General features: G+C 38.9%; 1 non-coding gene across 1 annotated transcript; it reads right to left on the reverse strand.

The window, feature by feature from the left end:
• Window positions 1-2673: 2673 nt before the first annotated feature.
• On the reverse strand, window positions 2674-24698 carry LOC103267608. Its single transcript, XR_002482375.1, has 3 exons — window positions 24545-24698; window positions 3763-3855; window positions 2674-2788 (listed from the first exon to the last, which is right to left on the reverse strand). It is a non-coding gene; the product is annotated as an uncharacterized LOC103267608 (transcript).
• Between the last annotated feature and the right edge of the window lie 498 nt (window positions 24699-25196).

The raw sequence follows: 25196 nt of genomic DNA on the forward strand, positions 1-25196 counted from the left end.
GGGCTCAGGCAATCCACTCACCTCAGCCTCTCAAAGGCGCGGGATTACAGGCTGAGCCACTGAGCCTGGCTTGTTGAGAATTTTTGCATCATATGTTCATCAGGAATATTGGCCTGTAGTTTTGTTGCTGTTGTGTCCCTGTCTGGTTTTGGTATAAGTGTAATGCTGGCCTCACCAAATGAGTTAGGTTGAATTCCTTTCTCTTCAATTTTTTGGAATAGTTTCAGAAGAATTGGTGTTACTTCTACTTTATAAGTTTGTTAGAATCTAGCATTGAAGTCATCGAATACTGGGCTTTTCTTTGTTGGGAGATTCTTTATTACTGATTCAATTTCATAATTTGTTATTTAGTCTGTTCAGGTTTTCTATTTCTTCCTGACTGAGAAACAAAATCTTGGTGGGTTGTATGGGTTTCCTTTTTTTTTTTTTTTTGAGTTGAAGTCTCACTCTGTCACCTAGACTGAATGGAGTGCAGTGGCCGCTCCCGGCCACCGCAACCTCGACCTGCTGGGCTCCAGTGATCCTTCAAGTAGCTGGAACTACAGGCACGCGCTACCACGCCCGGCTAATTTTTTGATTTATTGTAGAGATGAGGTTTCACCAAGTTGCCCAGGCGCGTCTCGAACCCGCGGGCTCAGGCAATCCACCCACCTCAGCCTCCCAAGGCACGGGATTACAGGCTGAGCCTACGAGCCCGGCTATTTGGGTTTTCTTACTTTCTTCTTGGTTAGTCTAGGTAGTAGCTTGTCAACTTATATCTTTCCAAAAGGCCAATTTTTTGTTTCATTGATACTTTGTATTGTTTTTCTTATCCCCTATTTCATTTAGCTTTCCCCTGATGATTATTATTTCTTTCCTTCTACTAATTTTAGGTTCAGCCTGAACTTGTTTTACCAGTTCCTTGGGGTGTAATCTTTTAAGCTATTTATTTTAAAATTTTCTACTGTTGTGATATAAGCACTTATTGCTATAAACTTCCCTCAACACTTATTTTGCTGTATCCCCTAGGTCTTGGTATAGTGTACTTCTGTTTACATTTTCATTTGCTTCAATACATTTTTAAGTTGACTTCTTATTTTCTTCATTGACTCAATGGTCATTCAGGAGCACATTGTTTAATTTCCATGTATTTGTACAGTTTCCAAAGTTGTTCTTATTATTGATTTCTAGTTTTATTTTGAGAAGACATTTGATACGATTTCAAGTTTTAAAAATTTTGTTGATATTGGTGTCCTGACATGTGCTCTATCCAAGAGAATGTTCCATGTGCTGGTATGTGTATGTACACCCTGTGGCTGTTGGATGAAATGTACTATAAATATCTGTTCAGTCCATTTGGTCTACAGTGCAGATTAACTCCAATGTTTCTTTGTTGATTTTCTGGAGAGATGATCTGTCCAGTGCCAAAAGGTGAGGCTATAGCCCCTAACTATTACTGCATTGGGGTCTATCGCTCTCTTTAAGTGCTAATAATATTTGCATTCTATATCTGGGTGCTCTGGTGTTGGGTGCATATAGATGTTAAACTGCTAAAGCCTCTTGCCAAATTGATTTATTTATCATTCTATAATACCCATGTCTCTTATTTTTTTTGACTTGAAGTCTATTTCATCTTATCTACATATCCTGCATGTTTTTGGCTTCTGTTTTCATAGAATAGTCTCTTTTATTCCTTTACTTTCAATCAATATGTGTCTTTACAGGAGAACTGAGTTTCTGGTAAGCAGCATATAGTTGGATCTTATCTTATTAACCATTTAGTCAGACTATATATTTAAATTAGGGAATTTAAACCATTTACATTCAGAGTTGTTACTGACAGGTGACAACTTACTCCTGTCATTTTGCTAATTGTTTTATGATCGTTCTGTATATTCTTCCTCTTTTATTGTTTACCTTTTTATTTAGAGGTGTTTTGTAGTGATAATGTTTGGTTTCTTTCCCTTTTTCATTTGTATATCTCTCTATCAATAAATTTTATATTGTATCTTTGTGTTTTCAAGATACCCTCCTTTCACTTCCAGATGTAGGACTCCCTAGACATTCCTTGTACGACTAGTCTGGTGGTGGTGAACTCTCCCAGTTTTTGCCTTTTTCCCCCTTCATTTTTTGAAGGGTAGTTTTGCTGGATATAATATTCCTGTTTGGCAGGGTTTTTTTCCCCTTTCTTTCATTTTGATTTTACAATCTCATTCTTTCCTAGCCTGTAAAGTTTCTGGTGAGAAATTTACTTCTGGTCTGATGATCCTATGGTTCAGATGTTTGTTCTCCCCAAACCTTATACTGAAATCTGATCTCTAATGTTGAAGGTGGGGCCTATGGGGGATGCTTAGGTCATGAGAGACAAGTTACTCATCCAGGGTCTGTTCTATAACCAGTGTTTATGTCTCTATATTATTCTGCCTCCAATATATTGAACTGATGAAGACAAAAATATGGTAAATCAAAATAAACAATTAGCTATGTCTCCTAGAAGCCATATCTCTGTGTACTAAAGGAAAATATTTTGTCAACTTAATATTCTGCTTTCTTATAAAGGCTGTGATTCAGTATTTAAGTCACTGTTTCAAATATTTTCAGACACTTTTGTCCTAAACAATTACCAATGAAATAAGTCACCAGAAAAACAAAAAAAAAAATCATTTTCCAGATTTTGTAGTGTCTGTTCTCCTACCTGACACTGGTTAATAGCTGCATGGTTGCCATGGAATGGAGACTGTCTTTCTTTATCTCGATGATGTCGACTGCTGTGTTTACTTCTCTGCAATTGCTGGCGTAATTTTGCAATCTAAAAGACAAAATACAACAAGTACACCAGTGTTTTCCACACTAAATAAAGACATATCTTTGCTTAAAAGGTACAGGTAAAAACTCACCCTTAATAAGTCCTTTGAATTTTTAAACCATATCACAAAATCTAATTTATTGTATAGAATATTTGCACACATACATACATATACATGCATGCATATGTTTGTCTTTCTCTTGAAGAGAAACAAAATTACATTCCAAAATTGTTCTCAGACTTCAAGCTTTCCAAGTACTACACAAATAGTTTTCAGCACTAAGAATAAATTATACTACAGCTTTCACAAGGACTTGAAAAATAACAATTATTTTCATTGCCCTTACCATAAGTCAACTTTTATTTAGATTTTTTTATTGAACTTCTTACTGAACACGTACCTTTCAACAACTCCAAAAATTATATAGTATTTAAAGTCAATTTGAGCAAAGAAATACATTCACGAATATAATCTTTAAATAACAAATGCAATTTCAATGAATATCCTATTATTCCTTGACTGAATTGTTCTATTACTATATTATTTGTAAAATGCAAATGTCATTAATTAGAGGCAAAAAAAAAAAAAAAAAAAGGTAGCCACAGCATAGAGCTATCATCAACTTGGTTATACTGGGTTACTCAATTTCAGAAGCACTATCATATATAGAAAAGTAATAAATATGAACTTCTTGTACCACTACAACTTTATAAATCTGTTTATGTTATATTGGCAGGTATGGACTCTCCTTAGGAAAAAAAAGGGCAAAAATACAATCAGATAAGTAATGTATTTCTTCACCTATTCAAATCTTTAGCAAGTCAACACAGTAACTTTTTCCATTATTTCACAAGTCAAAAGGAAAAAAAAAACAACAGTGGAAAATGGTAAATCCTTGCTGCCCACAACTCCAAGGAACTGGCCTGCAAAGGGACCCCATTCCCACACCCACTGCCCTGGACCCCACTCTCCTGACCTCCTTAAGTTGATCTGTGCTGCCCCAGGATGCTGAGCGCTTATGAGACCCTTTCTTCTTTTCAGCGTATTCTTCAGCCCATGCACTCTCTGTCTATAAAGAAAAAAAGAGGGCAGGAATATTTTAACAAAAATCATTTAACAATAATGCATGCCATATTTTTCTACTATAAAATATATTTCCATTACAGAAAAATTAGATATCAGAAAATATTTAAAATAACACAAATTACTCATAATTCTCCCAGAACCACTTACTTAATTACAATATTTTAGTGTATAACTTTCACTTCTATTACTAATAGAAAAATTAGTAATTATTTTACATAATTGTAATTATAATATAAATAAAGCATTTAATTTTATTCATTAACATGCTAATAACAGCTAACACTCTTGTCTTCTTATTAGGTGCTAGGCATTCTGCTTTCACATGCTTTATCTGACTTAACACACATAAGTTGCCAAAGGTCTCATGGTTAGGAAGTGGCAAAGTCAAGAGATAAACCTAAGACTCCAGAGCTCATAATCTTAACTTTTACACTATGTCTAGTCTTGTTTTAAGAATCTGCAGAGGGGCCAGGTACGGTGGCTCAAGTCTGTAATCCCAGCACTTTGGGAGGCCGAGGTGAGAGAACTGCCTGAGTCCACAGGTTTGAGACCAGCCTGGGCAACTTGGCAAGACCTCATCACTACAATATACCACAAAATTAGCTGGGAATGATAGTGTGTGGTTGTAGTTCCAGCTACTTGGAAAGCTGAGGCTGAAGGATCTCCTGACTCGAACAAGTTGACTTTGGGGTGGCCGTGAGCGTGCCACCGCACTCCAGCCTGGGCAATGGAATGATGAGACTCCAACTCTCAAAAAAAAAAAAAAAAAAAGAATAGGCAGAGAAGAGCCTCAAAAACATTGTTTTAGTGGTTGGTTATACCAAACCCAGAATTTAAAACAGCACAACAGAAAGGAAAACACAAATGAGTTCTTGGAACATGAAACTATGTTCAGTCTCACCCATAATAAGAGAGTGCAAATTAAAACTTCACCAAGATTGAGGAATTTGAAAACATAAACTCTCCTACATTGCTAGTGGGAGTGTAAATTAGTACAGCCTTTATGGCAGGGGATTCTGCAACTGCTGTCAAAGTTATAAATGTACATACAGCAACCTTTCTTTTGATAACTTATCCTGTAGAGATACAAAATTTACATATTTATGTACAAAATGACATATTCAAGCGATTCTCTGTAGCACTGTTCTTTCAAGTAAAAGACTGAAATAATGTAAATAAATTGGATTTATGTAAGCTTGGCTAAATAAACTGACATATCTTTACAACAAAGTACTATGTAGCTATAAAAATGCATAAGGAAATTCACAATGCGTAGATACAAAGTAATCTGCATGACATTGTTAAGTGGAAAAACCTCAAGGGTCAGTACAGAGTATAGCAATTATGCTTATATGAAACTGCTCTCTCTCTCTCTCTCTGTACATACATACACACACACACACACACACACACACACACACACACACGTATATAATTGTCTCTAGAAGAATATACATGGTAACAAAAAAAAACTGATATCAATGGCTGCCTCCTGGGAGGAAGACCCTTCACTGTATACTCTTCTGTATCTCTTGAATTTGATACATTAATGAGTGTATAGCCTAACCAAAACAATAAAATAAGTATTAAAAACTGCAGTGCACACTTTTGAGTATCCTTTGCACTCTTAGCCTACCAAATGCTAATTATAAAATGGTCTGGTTTCAAATGGGGAAGAAAAGGAAAGGTTTTCTAAAAACAAGAAACTGAAATTTTAATTAGTCACTGCCCAGGGCTGGGTCTCCTCCTTATAGCTAAGAGGATTCCATTCTGACAAGGATTCTTAAACACCAAGTCAGAGGGAAGGGTCTTAATTCGGCAACCCTCCACCACTCTATGTCCTGTTTCACCCTGAACTCCACTTTCACTTTATGTACCAGTTGATGTAATAAGTCCCAGAGAGAACCCAACTCTTTCACATATTTTATATTACTATTTATATTAAAACTTTGGGCTGAAGCCATGATGAAGAGCTACTTTGTAAATACAATTCCAAGTTCAATAGTTGCTTAAAATGTTTTGTTTATTTGTTTGCTTGTTTGTTTTTGAGTTGGAGTCTCACTCTATCGCCCAGACTGGCATGCAGTGGCACGCTCCCGGTTACCGCAGATTCGACCTGCTGGGCTCTGGCGATCCTTCCGCCTCAGCCTTCCAAGTAGCTGGAACTACAGGTGCACGCTGCCATGCCCAGCTAATTTTTGATTTATTGTAGAGAAGAGGTCTCTCCAAGTTGTCTGGGCAGGTCTCGAACCTGCGGGCTCAGGCAATCCTCTCGCCTCGGCCTCCCAAAGTGCTGGGATTACAGGCTGAGCCACCGAGCCTGGCCTGCTTAAAATCTTATCCTTGGGTTTTTGGATGTTAGTTCAGTGTTTAATTCAGATCTTACTTGCAGAGGTTTTCAAATATAGTTTGGAAAATAAAATTGATTTATACCTCTCTATATATAATGAAGGGAAACCCTTAAAAATAGGAGGTAATCTCTCTATAAAGATAATCTCAAGCCGGGCTCGGTGGCTCAGTCTGTAATCCTGTGCCTTTGGGAGGCTGAGGTGAGTGGATTGCCTGAGCCCGCAGGTTCGAGACCCGCCTGGGCAGGCGAGACCTCATCTCTACAATAAAATAAAAAAATTAGCCAAGCATGGTAGCGCGCGCCTGTAATTCCGGCTACTCAGAATGCTGAGGCGGAAGGATCGCCGGAGCCCAGCAGGTCGAGGCTGCGGTGGCCGGGAGCGGCCACTGCACTCCAGTCTGGGCAACAGAGTGAGACTCCAACTCAAAACAAACAAACAAACAAAGAAACAAAAAAGATCATCTCAGCCGGGCTTGGTGGCTCACCCTATAATCCCAGCACTTTGGAAGGATGAGGCGAATGGACTGCCTAAGCCCACGGGTTCGAAACCCATCCAGGCAACTTGGCAAGACCTCGTCTGTACAATAAATCAAAAAACATTAGCCAGGCATGGTAGCACGTGCCTGTAGTTCTGGCTACTTGGAAGGCTAAGGTGGAAGGATCGCCAGAGCCCAGCAGGTTGAAGCTGCGGTGGCCGGGAGCGTTCCACTGCACCCCAGCCTGGGCAACAGAGTGAGACTCCAACCAAAAAAAAAAAAAAAAGATAATCTCAATATATTAAGTGAAAAACAAGGTTGCAGGACAATGCATGGAATATGATAATTTACGTGTAAGAAAAAAATTACTTTTTCTTGTTTTTTTTAATTCTTTTGCAATCTCCATAAAAATAACTGATATATGTAAGGATCATCATCATCAGTGGATACTAAAAACACTAGGTAAAAAGTTATGAGGGAGCCAGGCACAGAGATTCGTGCCTATAATCCCAGCACTTTGGGAGGTGGAGGTAAGAGGATTGCCTGAGCCACAGGGTACAAGATCAGACTGGGCAACGTGGCGAGAGCTGGTCTCCGTAATAAAACAAAAAATTAGCTGGGCATGGTGGCATACTCCTGTAGTTCCAGCTATCAGAAGGCTGAGGTGGAAGAATTGCCTGAGCCCAGCAGGTCGAGACTGCCATAATTATGTGTGTGCCACTGCACTCTGACATGGAGGACACAAGAGATTAGAAGGAATATAAAGGAATATAAGATAAGTAGCCATGAGCGTGCCATTGCACTCCGGAGTTCAGTGAGACTCTGACTCAAAAGAAAAAAAGGTACTAAGGAACAGGATATTCATGTGGTACCAAAAATTACTCCCACAAATTAACTACCAACTGCACAATGAAAAAGTTAATTTCCTTTACAAATGTGTAGTATAATTTATTTAAAAATTTAATGTTATTAAAGAAGTGTGAGAATGAGCTGTTCTGGATAAAAAGAGACTAAAGAAAAACCAAGTACAATGTCTGAATATTGAATTGAATCCTAGTTACCAAAAAAAAAAAAAGTCATCTTTGGGAAATTTTAACATGATATGGATATAACATCACATTACGCAATTATCAATTTTGTTTGGTGACCTAATGCTACTGTGGCTATATAGGAAATACATTTATTCTTGGGAAATACATACTGAAATATTTAGAGATAAATGTTTAGGGATAAATATCTACAACACACTTTCAAAAAGTACAGCAAAGTACATATACACATATAAACAAACAGATAAAGCAAATATGAGTAATGCTTAAAACTGTTTAATCATAGACAGCTACAGCTGTTATTCTGTTAGCTTTTTTATACATTTAACATTTTCATAATAAAAAAATTGAAATGGCAAAACAGAATCTTAGGTCATATCCACTGGCATTTAATAAACTCTACTTAGGACAATGCCATAAAGAAGTACCGCTATCAAAAAGTATTAGACCAACAAATAAACATAGAAAGAATGAGAGTTACAAAATCATCACTTGGAACTACTACAGTAATAGCTGATTCAGGTAAGAATCATCATCAACAGATGCTAAAACAGATGGGTAAAAATATTGCTGGTTACAGGATAGTCTCAAATATTTCTCCACAAATTACTTATAAGTTACAAAGGTTATCTGGTGGACCAAACTTAACATCACTGACTTCTTCATGCACCGCTTGATCCATAGGCACAGAGAGAAACATACATCACATATAGGATTTCTGACAAAAATGTAGTAACTTGAATCTACATAAAGAAACAGATACACCCATGTTGAGAACCTTCAACAAAAATACTGGTCTACACTTTTAAAAAACCATAAAAAGGCATAAAAGACTCTCAAACAAACAAACAAGGTTATAAAAGGCGGAGGTAGTGTTCCAAGATTAAAGGATACTGAAGAGAAATGATATCTAAATGCCACATGTGCTCCTTATTTCAATCCTAGCTTATAAGAGGAAATTGTTATAGAGAACATAATTAGGGCAATTAAAAGTTTGGGATATGTACCATATATTAAATAATAGAATTATATCAACATTAAATCTCCTGAATTTGAGAGTAACATTGGTAACATCTTTTAAAGTCTTGTTCACATACATGCTAAAACATAAGATTCAGAAATAATAATGTAAGTATATTAATAGACAAAGAAAAATGTGGGCTGGGCTTGGTGGCTCAGCCTGTAATCCCAACACTTTGGGAGGCCGAAGCAAGTGGACTGCCTGAGTCCGTGGGTATGAGACCAGCCCCGGCAACTTGGTGAGACCTCATTTCTACAATAAATCAAAAATTAGCTGGGTGTGGTAACGCATGTCTGTAGTTCTGCCTACTTGGAAGGCTGAGGCGGAAGGATTGCCAGGGCCCAGCAGGTCAATGCTGGGGTGGCCATGAGCGTGCCACTGCATTCCACACTCCACCCTGGGTGACGGAGTGAGACTCCAACTCAAAAAAAAAAAAAAAAAAAAAAAAAAAAAACATGGCAAATGTAACTTGGTAATTATAGGTGAAGGGTATATATTCTCGCAACTTTTCTGTAAATTTAAGATTTTTTCCAAAAGTTTAAAAAGCATAAGGGAAATTATTAAAGTAAATGATATTAATTTTAAGTATAAAAATTAATTCAAGGAAGAGCAAAGGAATATATAACAGTTTCCTACAGATTTACTAACAACAAATTAAAGACAATGAGAGTATTAATTATCAAGACAAATAAAAGTAAGTATAAAGAACAACAGACAGCTTTGCTAATTTCAGAAATAATATGAGGTAAAGTACTTAATTTTACTCATACTCCTAATTCAAAAGATAATAGCTTTCTTTGCTCAACCTAAGAAGTTGTGCTTTGATTACAGGATATTCTTAAGTAAAATTGAGTTTTAATTAAATATGTTTCAATCTTATTTGGTCTTGCCTTAAAGCAATTAAGTATCTACTAATGTGTCAAACAATGGACTGGAGATTGGGGTTCAAGAGAAAATACAGGTGTTATTCTCAAAGAGCTTCTTCTAGGAACTAAGAAATAAATACTATTATGATACCATGTGATTACAGAGGTCCCCTAAGAATCGCATCTAGCCTAGAACTAGAAGGACAAGGGAAGTAGGCAGCAAAGTTGGACAAGGGAAGTAGGTAGCAAAGTTTTACAGAATGAGGAGATGCTATGTGTACCAGAGCACAAGTTATCCATGCGAAAAGCATTCTGAACAAACTAGAGAACAAGTCAGCTAGAGAAGCTAGGTAACATCATGCGTGGAGTACACTGGGCACTGCAAGTTCATCATTGAAAGTTGGAGCACACCTGCAAAATTATTTTTGATGAGATTAAAAATATATTAGTTACTCTCTAACAAATACAGATGCAAAAAATCCTCAACAAAATACTAGCAAATCTAACCCAACAGCACATTAAAAAAATCATATGCTATGGCCAAGTGGAATTTATCTCTGAGATGCAAAGATAAAAGAGAATTAATGAAGGTAATAAACTATATTAATAGAATAAAGGACAAGAATCACATGATCGAGCCATTGCCTTGCTAGACTCTGGGGTAGCCATGTGCTCTTTGAGCTATGGCTGTTGCCATGCTTCCTGTCTTTGGCCACCTCCCCCACTGGGGAGGTGAATCTTCTCTCTTTCTTCTCTTTCTCTCTCTAATTTACTTTTAAATAAACTTTTTTTCTTTAAAAAAAAAAGAATCACATGATCATATTAATAGATGCAGAAAAATCATTTGACAAAATTAAATGCTCTTCCATGATAAAAACTCTACAAATTAGTAATAAAAATATCTCAACGTAATAAAAGTCATATAAAGCTGGGTGCAGTGGTTCACACCTGTAATCCCAGCACTTTGGAAGGACCTGGGCCCAGGAGTTTGAGATCAGCCGGGGCAACCTGCTGAGACCTCATCTCTACAATAAATAAATAAATAAATTAGCCAAGCATGGTGGCAAGCTCCTGTTATTCCAGCTACTTGGAAGGCTGAGATGGAAGGACTGCTGGAGCCTAGCAGGTTGAGGCTGCAGTAGCTGTGAGCGTAATACTGCAGTCCAGCCTGGGGAAGAGAGTGAGCTTCCAACTCAAAAATAATAATGAGGAAAAAAGGCCACATAAGAAAAGTTGGCCAGGCGTGGTGGCTCAGCCTATACATAATCCCAGCACTTTGGGAGGCCGAGGTGAGAGGACTGCCTGAGCCCAGAGGTTTGAGACTAGCCTACACAACTTGGTGAGAACTAGTCTCTACGATAAATCACAAAAACTAGCTGGGCGTGGTGTCATGCATCTGTAGTTCCAGTTACTTAGAAGGCTGAGGCAGAAAGATTGCCTAAGCCCAGCAGGTCGAGGCTGTGGTGGCTGTGAGCGTGCCACTGCACTCTAGCCTGGGTAACAAGAGTGAGACTCCAACTCAAAAAGAAAAAAGAAAAAAAGAAAAGAAAAGCTCACAGCCCAGTAGCATATATAATTGTGAAAAACTGAAAGCTTTTCCTCTAAAATCAGGAACAAGGCAAGGATGCCCACTTTCACCACTTTTATTTAACATAGTAATAGATAAGACAATTAGGGGAGGAAAAAAGTAAATAAACAAAAGTCCTCCAAGTAGAAAAAAAGTAGGCCAGGCTCGGTGGCTCAGGTTGTAATCCCAGCACTTTGGGAGGCCAAGGTGAGTGGATTGCCTGAGCCCGTGGGTTCGAGACCAGCCTGGGCAACTTGGTGAGATCTTGTCTCTATGATAAATAAAAAATTAGCCAGGTGTGGTAGCATGTGCCTGTAGTTCTAGCTACTTGGAAGGCTGAGGCGGAAGCATTGGCAGAGCCCAGCAGGTCACCACCGCTGGGGTGGCAGTGAGTGTGTCACAGCACTCCAGTCTGGGTGACAGAGTGAGATGCCAACACACAAAAAAAAAAAGAAAAAGAAAAAAAGCTAAATTGTCCCATTTGCTGACAACATTATGTTATTTATGGAAAACCCTAAAGTAAAACAAACTGTTACAACTAGTAAAACATTTCGCAATTTTGTAAAGCTACAGGAAACAAAAATCAATGTTACAAAAATCAACATGTTTCTATACACTAGCGGATAACTGTCTAAAAAGGAAATTAGAAAAACAATCCCATTTACATTAACACAAAAAACATAAGAATAAACCTGACTACGGAGAAAAAAAGACTGAAAACTACAAAACATCAATGAAAATTAGAGACAACACAAAAAGAAAGGTGTTTTGTATTCACAGATTGGAAGACATGATATTGTTAAAATATCCATACTACCCAAAGTGATCTATAAATTCAATACAATCCTTATCAAAATCCCAAAGGCATTTTTTTACAGAAATAGAAAAAACAATTCTAAAACTCATATCAAACTACCAAAGACCATGAAGGTTAAATAAATCTTGAGAAAGAACAAAGCTGAAACATAATACTTCTTGATTTCAAAACATATTAAAAAGTTATAGGCCAGGCACGTGGCACATGCCTGTAAATCCCAATACTTTGGGAGGTCGAGGCGAGAGGATTACCTGAGCTCAGGAGTTCAAGACCAGCCTGGGCAACGTAGTGAAACTGAGTTTTTTATTTGCTTTTTTTTTTGAGTCGGAGACTCACTCTGTCACCCAGGCCACAGTGCAGTGGCACACTCATGGTCACTGCAGCCTTGACCTGATGGACTCAGGTGATCTTTCTGCTTCAGCCTTCCAAGTAGCTGGAACTACAGGCGTGTACCACCATACCCCCTGTAGAGACGAGGTCTTGCCATATTGCCCAGGTTGGTCTGGAATCCAGGAGCTCAGGCAATTTTCTTACCTCTGCCTCCCAAAGTGCTAGGATTACAGGCATGAACCACTGCACCTGGCTGAAAGTGCATTAACAATAAATCAAAAAATTACGCAGGCATGGTGGTATGAGCTGTAATCCCAGCGACTTGGAAAGCTGAGACGGAAGGAACACCTGAACCCAGCAGGTCAAGGCTGTAGTAGCCATGAGCATGCCACTGCACTCCAGCCTGAGTGACAGAGTGAGACTGACTCAAAAAACAAAAAACAAAGCTACAATAATAAAAAACAAAAAACAAAGCTACAATAATAAAAAACAATATGGCACTGGCATAACAACAAGACATGTAGGCAAATGGAACAGAATAAATCCATAAAGATCAACTGATCTTTGGCAAGGATGCTAATGGGAAAAGAATGATTTCTTCAACAAATGATACTAGGAAAACTGGATATCCACATGCAAAAGAAAGAAACTGGACTCTTACACCATACATAAAAATCAACTTAAAAACGAGTTAACGACTTAAATGTAAGATCCCAAACTGCAAAACTCCTAGAAATTAAACACAGGAGGGTCTCAACAATGATGTCATTGATATGACATCAAAAGCACAGGCAACAAAAACTAAAAAGCTTCTGCACAGCAAAGAAGGCAATCAACAGGGTGAAAAAGCAACCTTCATAAAAGAAAATGTATGCAAACCTTTTATCTGATAAGAGGTTAACCTCCAAAATATATAAGAACTCCCTCAACTCAATAGCAAAGAAACTAATAACCCAATTAAGAATGGGCTAATGGCCGGGTGTGGTGGCTCACGCCTATAATCCCAGCACTTTGGAAGGCTGGGGTGAGAGGACTACCTGAGCCCACAGGTTCAAGACCAGCCTGGGCAACTTGGTGAGACCTCATCTCTACAATAAGTCAAAAAATAAGCCAGCTATGGTGGCACACACCTGTAGGTTCAGCTACTTGGAAGGCTGAGGCCGAGAATCGCTTGAGCCCAGCAGGTCGAGGTTGCGGTGCCCATGAGCATGCCACTACACTCCAACCTGGGTGACAGAGTGAAACTCCAACTCAAAAAAAAAAAAAAAAGAACGGGCTGAGGATCTGAAAAGACATTTCTTCAAAGACATACAAACGGCCAAGAGGTATATGAAAAAATGCTCAATATCACTAATCAAGGAAATGCAAATCAAAACCACAATGAAGTATTACCCCTCACCTGTCAGGATGGCTATTATAAAAAAGACAAGTGTTGGGAGGACGTGAAGAAACTGGAACCCTGTACACTGTTGTTGAATGCAAAATGGTGCAGTCACTACAGAAAACAGTATAGAAGTTATACTGTTATATGATCCGACAATTCAAAAGAACGGAAACCAGGCTGTCAAAGAGTTATCAGCACTAACATGCTCACTACAGCACTATTCACAGTAATAGCCAAAGTGTAGGAGCAATCCAAATACTCAAGGACAGATGAATGGATAAAGACAATGTGGGCACATATATATATATATATATATATATATATATATATATACACAATGGAGTATTATTCAGACTTAAAACAAGGAAATTCTGCAATATATGACAACATGATAGAACTTTTAGGACATAATACTAAATAAAATAAATAAAATAACCCTGTCACAGAGAGACAAATGCTGCATATTCAACTCATATGAGTTATCTAAAAGAGTCAAATTCATAGAACGAGAGTGAAATGATGGTTGCCAGTGGCTTGGGGAAGGGAAAAATAGGGAGTTACTAATTAATGGGCATAAAGTTTCAGTTAAGCAAGATTAATACGTTCTAGAGGTCTGCTGTATACTTAAAATTTTGCATAGTAAGTGTTGTTACCACAACCAAGTAAGATTTTCAAAGTATATTATTAATTACACAATCATAAAACTATTTATTTTAAAGGGTTTCCATGATGCAACCTAACCTTCTATTTGCTCCTAACTTGTTTAGAAAACAACGTATGGAATCAGTGGCCTAGAAAAATCTGAGCTACAATTAAGTAGTAAAGATATGGAAATTCCCAGGTGAAGTGGCCCACACCTGTAATCACATTGCTTTGGGAGGCAGAGGTGAGAGGATTGTTTGAGCCCAGAGATTCGATACCAGACTGGGCAACTAGACCTTATCTTAAAAAAAAAAAAAAAAAATTCTGGAACTTTGGATTCTTTCAGAATCCCAGGCTTACCCAAGAGAGGTAATGGTATTGAGAAGCCAATAATAGAGCTTATACTGAGGTCATCGGATTTAGGTCTGGGGAAAAAAAAAGATTTTAACATTTTCCTTTGTTCCTAATGTAACACTGTAATTTCAGGCAGTGAACTGCTGTTTTATTCAAAACAGCAAGCGTTACTCAAAAGTAATTTAAAAAACAAAAGTTGATTCACCTCTTCAATTCCATTTCATAACATTAAGATACATTTTAGTGTTGCTTATATCTACCAAATCATTATTTAAAAATACCAGACTAGTCCTCCAATTATTTGGTTGTTTTCCAAAGAAAATATCTCTAAATAAGTTTGTAGATTTATAAACAATTTCCTTCAATAATACAATACTATTTTAGTCAAAAGTTTACCAAATATTTGACTTCATTAGGTTTTAATCACAGAGCATGTTACAAATCTTCTCAATTCGGATCTTTTCCATAAAATGGAAAACACAGAACTTTACATAAGGTGGAAATGCCAACTCAAACATTATTAAAATAAAATAATTTCATAAAATATTAAAACTTTTGAGGGAGGGTGAGGAAACACAGTCTCTGAAATGCAGAAGGTCCGGAAGTAAATAATGTTTTAAGATTTTTAAAAGCAAAGATTGGCTGCTTTATGCCATTAAAAAGAAAAAAGAAATAGAAAAGGGAGCCAGGCGTAATGCCTACAGTCCCAATAACTCAAGAGGCTGAGGTGGGAGGATCATTTAGGGAGTTGAGGCTGTAGTGTGCCACAATAGTGCCTGTGCACAGTCACTACCCTCCATCTGGGGCAACATAGTAAGACTTTGTCTCTCAAGTAAAAGAAAGAAAGAAATAGGAAAGAACACCAATCACATGAGTCACAAAAATTTACATACTCAAATAGACCATTTATAAGGTAAATAAGCCTAGGAGGTTAAAGAAATTGGAAAGAGAATACCTTTTGAATCAAAGAAATCGCAAATAATTCAACCACACATATACATTATATTTTCTCCCCCTAAATTGGTATAGTTAGCAAATATAAAAGGCATTCACTCTCTAGAAATTGGGTAGTTTAACTAAGTAAAACTGCTACATAGGTAGTTAATGCTGAGAATATAAATTAGTCTAACATTTTTGGAAGGGAAACTGGGAAAAAAGGTCAGACTGAAATCTTTAAAAAAGCATGGGGGCAAGTGGGGGGGGCAGAGACTGGGACAATGTAGCTCTGTACAAATTCTAAAGCAGAAATGGCAACTCAGTCCCATAGACTGCCCTGCTCCATGGCATGCTGGAACACCGTGCCAGAAGGGCTCTCAAGCCATCTGAACACACACAGAATAAAGATGACTGCCAATGATACAGGAAAAAAATAACGATGTCACATTTCTGCTACCTGTCTCAAGTAATGATGATGATAAATAAACATGTACAGTAAATCTTAGTCATCCTCATGATCAAAACAATTGGTGAGGTGGGGCAGGAAGGGAGAGTAACATCTTTAACAACTTGTTTCCATGTTCCAAATTTCTTGATGCTGCCATTCTCAGTATCTTTTAAAACCTCCTTCTCCCATTCCCATCCTTGCCCCAGGAGCTGGGAAGGCCTGAAGGCAATACATAATTATTCAAAATGAAGAAACCAGGGTTCAGAATGGTGATACAATTTATCTTACCAAAAGCCTACAGCAATTTTTGGAAATACACATCTACAACATAAGATAAATTACTTCCACCATATTCTTTGCTACAGCATTGTCTGAACCAGTAAATACCTGATAGAAGAGCCCCAGGTCCCTTACTAGGGAAATCTCTGCGACCATTATCCTGAGTCTTTTTCAACCATAATGCTCAAGAAAGCCAACAGCACTTGATCAAATTCCACAGGAGATGAAACCTACATTCCATCCTTGTTCTAATCCAACAATAATTAAAGCGAACATTTACTGAGAATTCTTACTATGTGCCAGACACTGTTCTAAGAGTTTTATATGTTTTTCCTTGTTTAATCCTCAAAATAACCTTAAAGGATAGAAACTATTATTTCCCCCCATTTTACAAAGAGTAGACAGAGGCACAGAGCAAGTGCCTTACTCTAAAGGAGACATACAAATGGCCAATATGCCAACATGAAGAGATGTTCAACATCATTAACCAACAGGGAAATCAAAACCACAATGAGATATCACTTCACATCTACGAGGATAATGACAATTTTTTTTTTGTTTTTTTGTTTTTGCGTTGGAGTCTCACTCTGTCGCCCAGGCTGGAGTGCAGTGGCACGCTCCCGGCCACCACAGCCTCAACCTGCTGGGCTCAAATGATCCTTCCACTTCAGCCTTCCAAGTAGCCAGAACTACAAGCATGCGCTACCACACTCAGCTAATTTTTTGATTTATTGTCGAGACAAGGGCTCACCATGTTGCCTAGGCTGGTTTCAAACCCGCAGGCTCAGGCAATCCTCTCACCTTAGTATCCCAAAGTGCTGGGATTATAGGTTTGAGCCACCGTGCCCAGCTGACTATAATTTTTTTTAAGTGAAAAACAAGAGCGAGCTGGTGAGAAGAAACTGGAGTCCCCATATGTGGGGATGTAAAGTGGTACAGCTGCTGTGGAAAATAGTTCAGCAGTTCCTTTAAAAGCTAATCACAGAATTACCCTATGACTTAGCAATTCCACTGTTAGGTATACATCACAAGGAACTAAAAGCAAGGATTCATACTAATACTTGCATGCTAATGTTCACTGCAGCACTGTCACAACATAGAAAGGTAGAAACAACTCATATATTCATCAACAGAGGAATGGATAAACAAAATGTAGTATATATGCAAAATAAAATATTACTATTACTCACTTATTTGAAAAAGTTAAGTTCTGATACATGCTATAACATAGATGAATCTTGAAAACATACTAAGTGAAATGAGTCAAATACAGTACAGCAAATATTGTATGATTCCACTTATATGATACATCTAGAAAAGGCAAATTCATGGAAATAGAAAGTGGAATAGTGGTTATGTTACCAGGGGTAGGGACAAGGGAGGATGGGGAGTTAGAGTTTCTGCTTGGAGTGATGAAAAAGTTTTAGAAATAGTAGCAATGAGTGCATAACACTGTGAATGTAATTAATGCCACTAAATTGCATACAGGCATGCCTCAGAGATATTGGGGATTCAGTTTCAGGTCACTGTAATATGGAAATATCATAATAAAGCAAGTCACGTGAATTTTTTGGTTTCCCAGTACATATAAAGGTTATGTTTACATTGTCGTCTATTAAATATGCAATGGCTTTATGTCTTTAAAAATAGTATATACAACTTAATTTAAAAATACTTTATTCCTAAAAAATGCTAATGACCACCTGAGCCTTCAGAGACTCGTAATCTTTTTCCTTGTGGATGGTTTTGCCTTGATGTTAATGGCTGCTGTAGGGTGGTGGTTGCTGAAGGGCTGGAGTGGCTATGGCAATTTCTTAAAATAAAACCAAGTTTGCCACATCAATTGACTCTTCCTTTCACTAAAGATTTCTCTCAGCATGTGATGCTGTTGGCATTTTACCAATAGTAGAACCTGTTTCACAACTGGCGGTAATCCTCCCCAACCATGCCACTGTTTTTTTTTTTTGGTCGTTGGATCTCACTCTGTCACCCAAGCTGGAGCACAGTGGCACGTTCACGGTCACCCCAGCATCGACCTGTTAGGCTCTAGAGAACCTCCTGTCTCAGCCTTACAAGTAGCCGCAACTACAGGCACGGACTACCACGCCCGGCTATTTTTTGATTTATCGTAGAGACATGGTCTCACCAAGTTGCTCAGGCTGGTCTCGAATCCATGGGCCCAGGCAATCCACTCACCTTGGCCTGCCGAAGTGCTGGGATTGCAGGCTGAGCCACCAAGCCCAGCCATGCCACTGCTTTATAAATTAAGTTTATGGTATATTCTAAATTCTCATTGTCATTTCAACATCGTTCATTGCATCTTCACCAAGAAACCATTTTATATTTACTGACCCATAAGAAGCAACTCCTCTTCCTTTCAAGTTTTATTATGTGATTGCAGCAAATCAGTCACGTCTTCAGTCTCCACTCCTAATTCTATTTCTCTTCCATCTCTGCCACATCTGTAGTCACTTTTCCCACTCAAGATGGAACGCCTCAAAGTCCTCTGTGAGGGTTGGAATCAACTTCTTCCAAACTCCTGAAAATGTTGATATTTTGACCTCCTTCTGAGAATGACAAATGTTCTTAATGCCATCCAGAATGGTGAATCCTTTCCAGGAGGTTTTCCATCTGCTCTGCCAAGATTCATCAGAGAAATCACTCACCATCTACGGCAGCTATAGCTTTATGAAATTTTTTTCTTTCTTTTTTTTCTTTTTTTTTTTTTTAGTCACAGTCCCACTCTGTCACCCAGGTTGGAATGCAGTAGCATGAACACAGCTACCCCAGCATTGACCTGCTGGGCTCAGGCGATCCTTCTGCCTCAGTCTTCCAAGTAGCCAGAACTACAGGCACGTGCTACCACATCTGGCTTATTCTTTAAATTATTGTAGAGATGAGGTCTTGCCAAGTTGCCCAGGCTGGTATCGAACCGCTGGCCTCAGGCAATCCTCTCAGGTCAGTCTTCCAAAGTGTTAGGATTACAGGCTTGAGCCACCGCACCCAGCTGAAATTTATTTCTTAAATAACAGAATCTACAATCAAAAATACTCCTTGATCCATGCATGGACTACAGAAAGCATATGGTGTTACCAGGCATGAAAACAACATTAACCTCCTTATACATCTCCATGAGAACTCCTCGTCGAGTAGGTGCATTGTCAACAAGCAGTAATATTTTGAAAGAAATCTTTTTCTCTGAGCAGTAAGTCTCAACTGTGGACTTAAAATATTCAGTAAACCAGCCAGGCTTGGTGGCTCAGCCTGTAATCCCGCGCCTTGGGAGGCTGAGGTGAGTGGACTGCCCGAGCCGGCAGGTTCAAGACCCGCCTGGCAACTTGGCGAGACCTCATCTCTACAATAAATCAAAAAATCAGCTGGGCGTAGTAGTGCACATGTGTAGTTCCGGCTACTCGGAAGGCTGAGGTAGAAGGATCACCAGAGCCCAGCAGGTTGAGGCTGCGGTGGCCGGGAGCGGCCACTGCACTCCAGTCTGGGCGACAGAGTGAGGCTCCAACTCAAAAAAAAAAAAAAAATATTCAGTACACCATGTTATAAACAGATGTGCTGTCATTCAGGCTTTGTTGTTCCATTTACAGAGCACAGGCAGAGTAGGTTTATTCTAATTCTTTAGGGCCCTAGGATCTTCACGCTGACAAGTGAGCGCTGGCTTCAAGTTAACAGCACCAGCTGCATTAGCCCCTAACAAGAAGGTCAGCCTGCCCTTTGAAGCCAGGCACTGACTTCTCTCTAGCTATGAAAGTCCAAGATGGCATCTCCAGTGTTTTGTCTACACTGAAAATTTGTTTAGTGTAGCCACCTTCATCAATGATCTTAATTAGATTTTCTTCAGAACCTGCAGCAGCTTCTATATCAGCAACTGCTACTTCACCTGCACTTTTATGTTATGGAGACAGCTGCTTTCCTGAAACCTCATGAACCAATCTTTAGTGTCAAACTTTTATTCTGCAGCTTCCTTGCCTCTCATAGAATTGAAGAGAGTTAGGACTTTGCTCTGAATTAGGCTTTTGCTTAAGGAAATGTTGCCAGTCTGATCTTCTATTCAAACCACTAAAACTCGTTTCCATTATCAGCAATAAAGTTGTTTCATCTTCCTATCATTCATGTATACATGTAAGCAGTACTTTTAAAAGTTTAAAAACTTTTCCTTTGCATTCACAACTTGGCTAACTGATACAAGAGTCCCAGTTTTCAGTCTATCTTGACATTTGATGCACCTTCCTTACTAGGCTTAATCATTTCTAGTTTTTGATTTAAAGTGAAAGCCATGTGACTTTTCCTCTCACTTGATCACTTAGAGGTCATTGTAGGATTATTAACTGATCTAAGTTCAATATTGTTGTGTTTTAGGGAATAGGGAAGCCCAAGGAGGAGAGACATGGGGAAATGGCCAGTTAGGAGAGCAGTCAGAACACACACAACATTCATCGATTGTTTGCCATATTATACGGGCATGATTCATGGTACCTCAAAACAATTAAAATTGTAACATCAAAGATCATTGATCACAGGTCACCATAAGAGATACAATAATGAAAATGTTTAAAACACTCCAAGAATTACTGAAATATGGCACAGAGATGAAAAAGTAAGCACATGTTGTTGGAAAAATGGTGCCCACAGACATGTTCATTGCAGGGTTGCTACACAAGCCTGCAATGTGTATCAAAATGCAATAGCTGCAGAGAGTAATAAAGTGAAGCGCAATAAAGCAAGGTGTGCATACATTTTTTAAAGGTCAAACTGGCAACTTTTATGTTGCATATAGTTTACTGCAATTTTAAAAAGTTGATTTACCAGAAATTTTAAACTTTTATAAGTTTTAAACCACAATTTTTAAAAGTTGACTTAGTTAGCATACATAGGTTAGGGAAATCCATTTGCCAATAAGAAATTTGAAAATTTTTCATTAATTGTGTTAGTGCTAAATTAACTTGCCAAAGATGGGGGTCCACTATGTAACTGAAAGTTTGGAGTGGCCAGTTACTGCTGCATTATTCTTTAGGAGATTCTATACATAAGCTATACAAACAAGATTAACAGTATAATAATAATACATTTTCTTTGTATTTGTACCCTTGAAATCAATATATGTAGAGCTAGGTCATAGCACTTTGCTAAAAAGATTGAACTGCTTCCACATATCAAGGAGGCCCCAATGGCTTATATTATGGTATACTCTTACTAAAATGACAGACTGTCTGAACCCACTGAACTTGACTGCAGGGGAAAGAAAGAGCATTACAGAAATGTTCAAGGTAATAAACTCATACAAATTTATTTATTTATTTATTTATTTTTCTGAGTTGGAGTCTCACTGTCACCCAGACTGGAGTGCAGTGGCCACTCCCAGCCACTGCAGCCTCGACCTGCTGGGCTCCGGCTATCCTTCTGCCTCAACCTTCCAAGTAGCTGGAACTACAGGTGTGTGCTATCACGCCCTGCTAATTTTTTGATTTATTGTAGGGACAAGGTCTCACCAAGTTGCCCAGGTGGGTCTCGAACACACGGGTTCAGGCAATCCACTCACCTCAGCCTCCCAAAGCATGGGATTACAGGCTGAGCCATCGAGCCCGGCTTTCATACAAATTTAAGTGAGACATGTAGAGTACGAAGAAAACAAGTAGAGACATATAGTATGTTCCATATTACATGACCTAAACTCAGCAAAGTTACCAATTTTGAATAAGTGCAGTTCCACAGAACTCTTTGGTTAAAAAAAGGCACAATTTCAGAAAAGGTTCATTTTTTTTTTATTTTGGGGGGAGTCAAAGTCTCACTTTGTCACCCAGGCTGGAGGGCACTGTCACACCCTCAGCTTCTGCAGTCTCAGCCTGCAGGGATCAGGCAACCTTTGCGACTCAGTTTCCAAGTAGCTGGATCTACAAACACATGCCACCATACCCGGCTAATTTTTTGATTTATTGTAGAGACAAGGTCTCGCCAAGTTGTCCAGGCTGGGTTCACTACTTTTGATGAGTACAGACTCTATGTTTTCATTTAAGTTGTTACCAGTGGAGTGTAAACCTCAAAGTAAACTCAAATTCCAAGCATTTGCCCTAACAGTAGGAGTCAGTTTCAAGAGTATTCTGATAGGGCTGGGCTCGGTGGCTCAGTCTGTAATTCCAGCACTTTGGGAGGTGGAAGTGAGTGGATTGCCTGAGCCCGCGGGTTTGAGACCCGCCTGGGCAACTTGGTGACACCTCATCTCTACAACAAATCAAAAATTAGCCGGGTGTGGTAGCGCACACCTGTAGTTCCAGCTACTGGAAGGCTGAGGTGGAAGGATCGCTGGGGCCCAGCAGGTCGAGACTGTGGTAGCCGGGAGCAGCCACTGCACTCCAGTCTGGGCGGCAGAGTGAGACTCCGACTCAGAAAAACCCCACAAAAACAAAACAACAAAAAAAAGAGTATCAGAGTAGAAAACAAACTGAACCAATCAAGAACACCTAGAAGTTTGGAAACTAACATGCAAATCCAAAAACCACCACAAAATGTGTTTATTTGTTTTGTTTTGCTTTTTTAAGAGACAGGATCTTGTTGTGTTGTCCATCATTATAACTCACTACAGCCTTTAACTCCTGAGTCCAAGTGATCCTCCAGCCTCAGTTTCCCCAGTAACTAGGACTAACTACAGGTATGTGCCACCATGCCCTGCTAAATTTTCTTTTTTTGTAGAGATAGGGATCACACTATGCTGCCCAGGCTGGTCCTGAACTCTTGGTCTCCAGCAATCTTTCTGCTTCAGCCTCACTCTGCACTGGAATTACAGGCCTGAGCCACCATGCCCAGCCTACTTGATTCTTTAAAAGAAAATTTTCTCAAAAAATGCTGAGACAGCCAGGCTTGGTGGCTCAGCCTGTAATCCCGCGCCTTTGGGAGGCTGAGGTGAGTGGATTGCCTGAGCCCACGGGTTCGATACCCGCCTGGGCAACTTGGCAAGACTTCATCTCTATAATAAATCAAAATGAGCCGGGTGTGGTAGCGCACGCCTGTAGTTCCAGCTACTCGGAAGGTTGAGGCGGAAGGATCGCCGGAGCCCAGCAGGTTGAGGCTGCGGTGGCTGGGAGCGGCCACTGCACTCCAGTATGAGCGACAGAGTGAGACTCCAACTCCAAAAAAAAAACATGCTGGGACAAGCAAATTCACAATAATGCAAATTTGAAGTCTGATTGAGATGCAAACCAAATGAAAGTCCTTAGCTGATTTTCAACAATCAATATAAATAATCTTTTAAATCTTTAAATGCTGTTCATTCTTCACAAGCAACAAAGCTGTAACAAAGCTCATTCATTTCTTTGCAAATATTTCCTGGATATTTATTCTGTGTAGAGTACTAAGTCCTGGAGATAGAAATGCAGCAATAGATAAGCCAGAGCTCCTTTCTTCATGGGGCTTACGGTCTAGTGAATACAAGAAACATTAAATAATTTCACAAATATTTAATTAATTATACTATGGTAAGTGCTATGAAAGAAAGTGCACTAAACTGAGATGCAGTCTTCACCTGGCTGTAGGATCCTGGACCTCGGCTTCTTTGTAAAACTAGGGGGGTACAGCTGAATGATTTCTTAAGATCACTTTAAATTTAAAAATTTTATAAATATGAAAGTATGGAGCTTTGCTTCCAGCAAACCTTTGTCAGAAGATTTTCACTTACATAATCTATAAGTAACGTAGTCCCCATCTCCCAATACATGAAGATTTTTGGCACAAAAAACATAACGTGAGATGGGAAGTCATTTTTAAGTTGAAACTCTGTATATGCAATATTGTGATGTTCTAAACTAGCTTATAAAGAATAACTGGGAGAAAAGTATGTCTATTATCAGTATGTATCAGAATTACTTTGAGAAGTTTTAAAAATGCACATTCCCAAGTCCCAACCAAGACCTACTACAGAATATCTGGAGGTCAGGCCTAGGGATGTGCACTTTTGATAAATGTCTCAGGTAATTTTTTTTTAAAACAAAGTTTATTAGAGAGAGAAGGGAGAAAAGAAAGGAGGACATGCCAGAAACTGCCAGGCCATTCTAATATACACTGATGTTTGTTCTACTCAGAGTAGGACAATAATATGAGAAATGGCTTTGGAGTAAGAGATTTTAGGGTAAGGACTATCATACACCTACCTGTGTAGCTTTGTCCCTCATGCAAGGTGCAGCCTGCCCATGACTATCACGAGGCCAGTGCCCGGCCAGATACGGAGCAGCAAGAGTATCCAAGGAAGACGTACGTCGGATAACACTGGAGGGGCTTGAGGAAGGCTGTCGCGTTTTGTCACCTAGATTTAAGCCAAAAATATGTATTTTACCAAAACAGAGTAGAAAGGAAACAAAGTAGAAAGTGCATTTTAAACTATGAAGAAAGGTCTCCAACTTAAATACAGTAGTCCTTACCCTCAGTTGATGCCCAAAACCACAGATGGTCCAAACCCTATATATAGTTTTTTCTACATATACACAAAACTATGATAAAGTTTAACTTAAAAATCAGGAACAGTAAGAAATTAGCAACAATAATCACTAGAACAATTTTAACAATATGCCAGCATCACTACTGCTGTACTTAACGGCCATTAAGTAAAACAGTGGTCTCTTGAATACCAACACTGCAATACTGACAGTTGAGCCAATAACCAAGACTAAAAAGAGATAGACAGGTGGGGGGCATAGACAGTGTGCACAGGCAGGACAAACGATGATGCCCGTACTGGTGCTGGGAGGAGTCGGACAGTGAGAAATTTCACTGGCCTACTCAGAAAGGCATGTCATTTATGGTGTA

The sequence above is a fragment of the Carlito syrichta genome, unplaced genomic scaffold, assembly GCF_000164805.1.
Source record: "Carlito syrichta isolate Samal-C Ts95f unplaced genomic scaffold, Tarsius_syrichta-2.0.1 Scaffold308186, whole genome shotgun sequence".
Taxonomy (NCBI): Eukaryota; Metazoa; Chordata; class Mammalia; order Primates; family Tarsiidae; genus Carlito; species Carlito syrichta.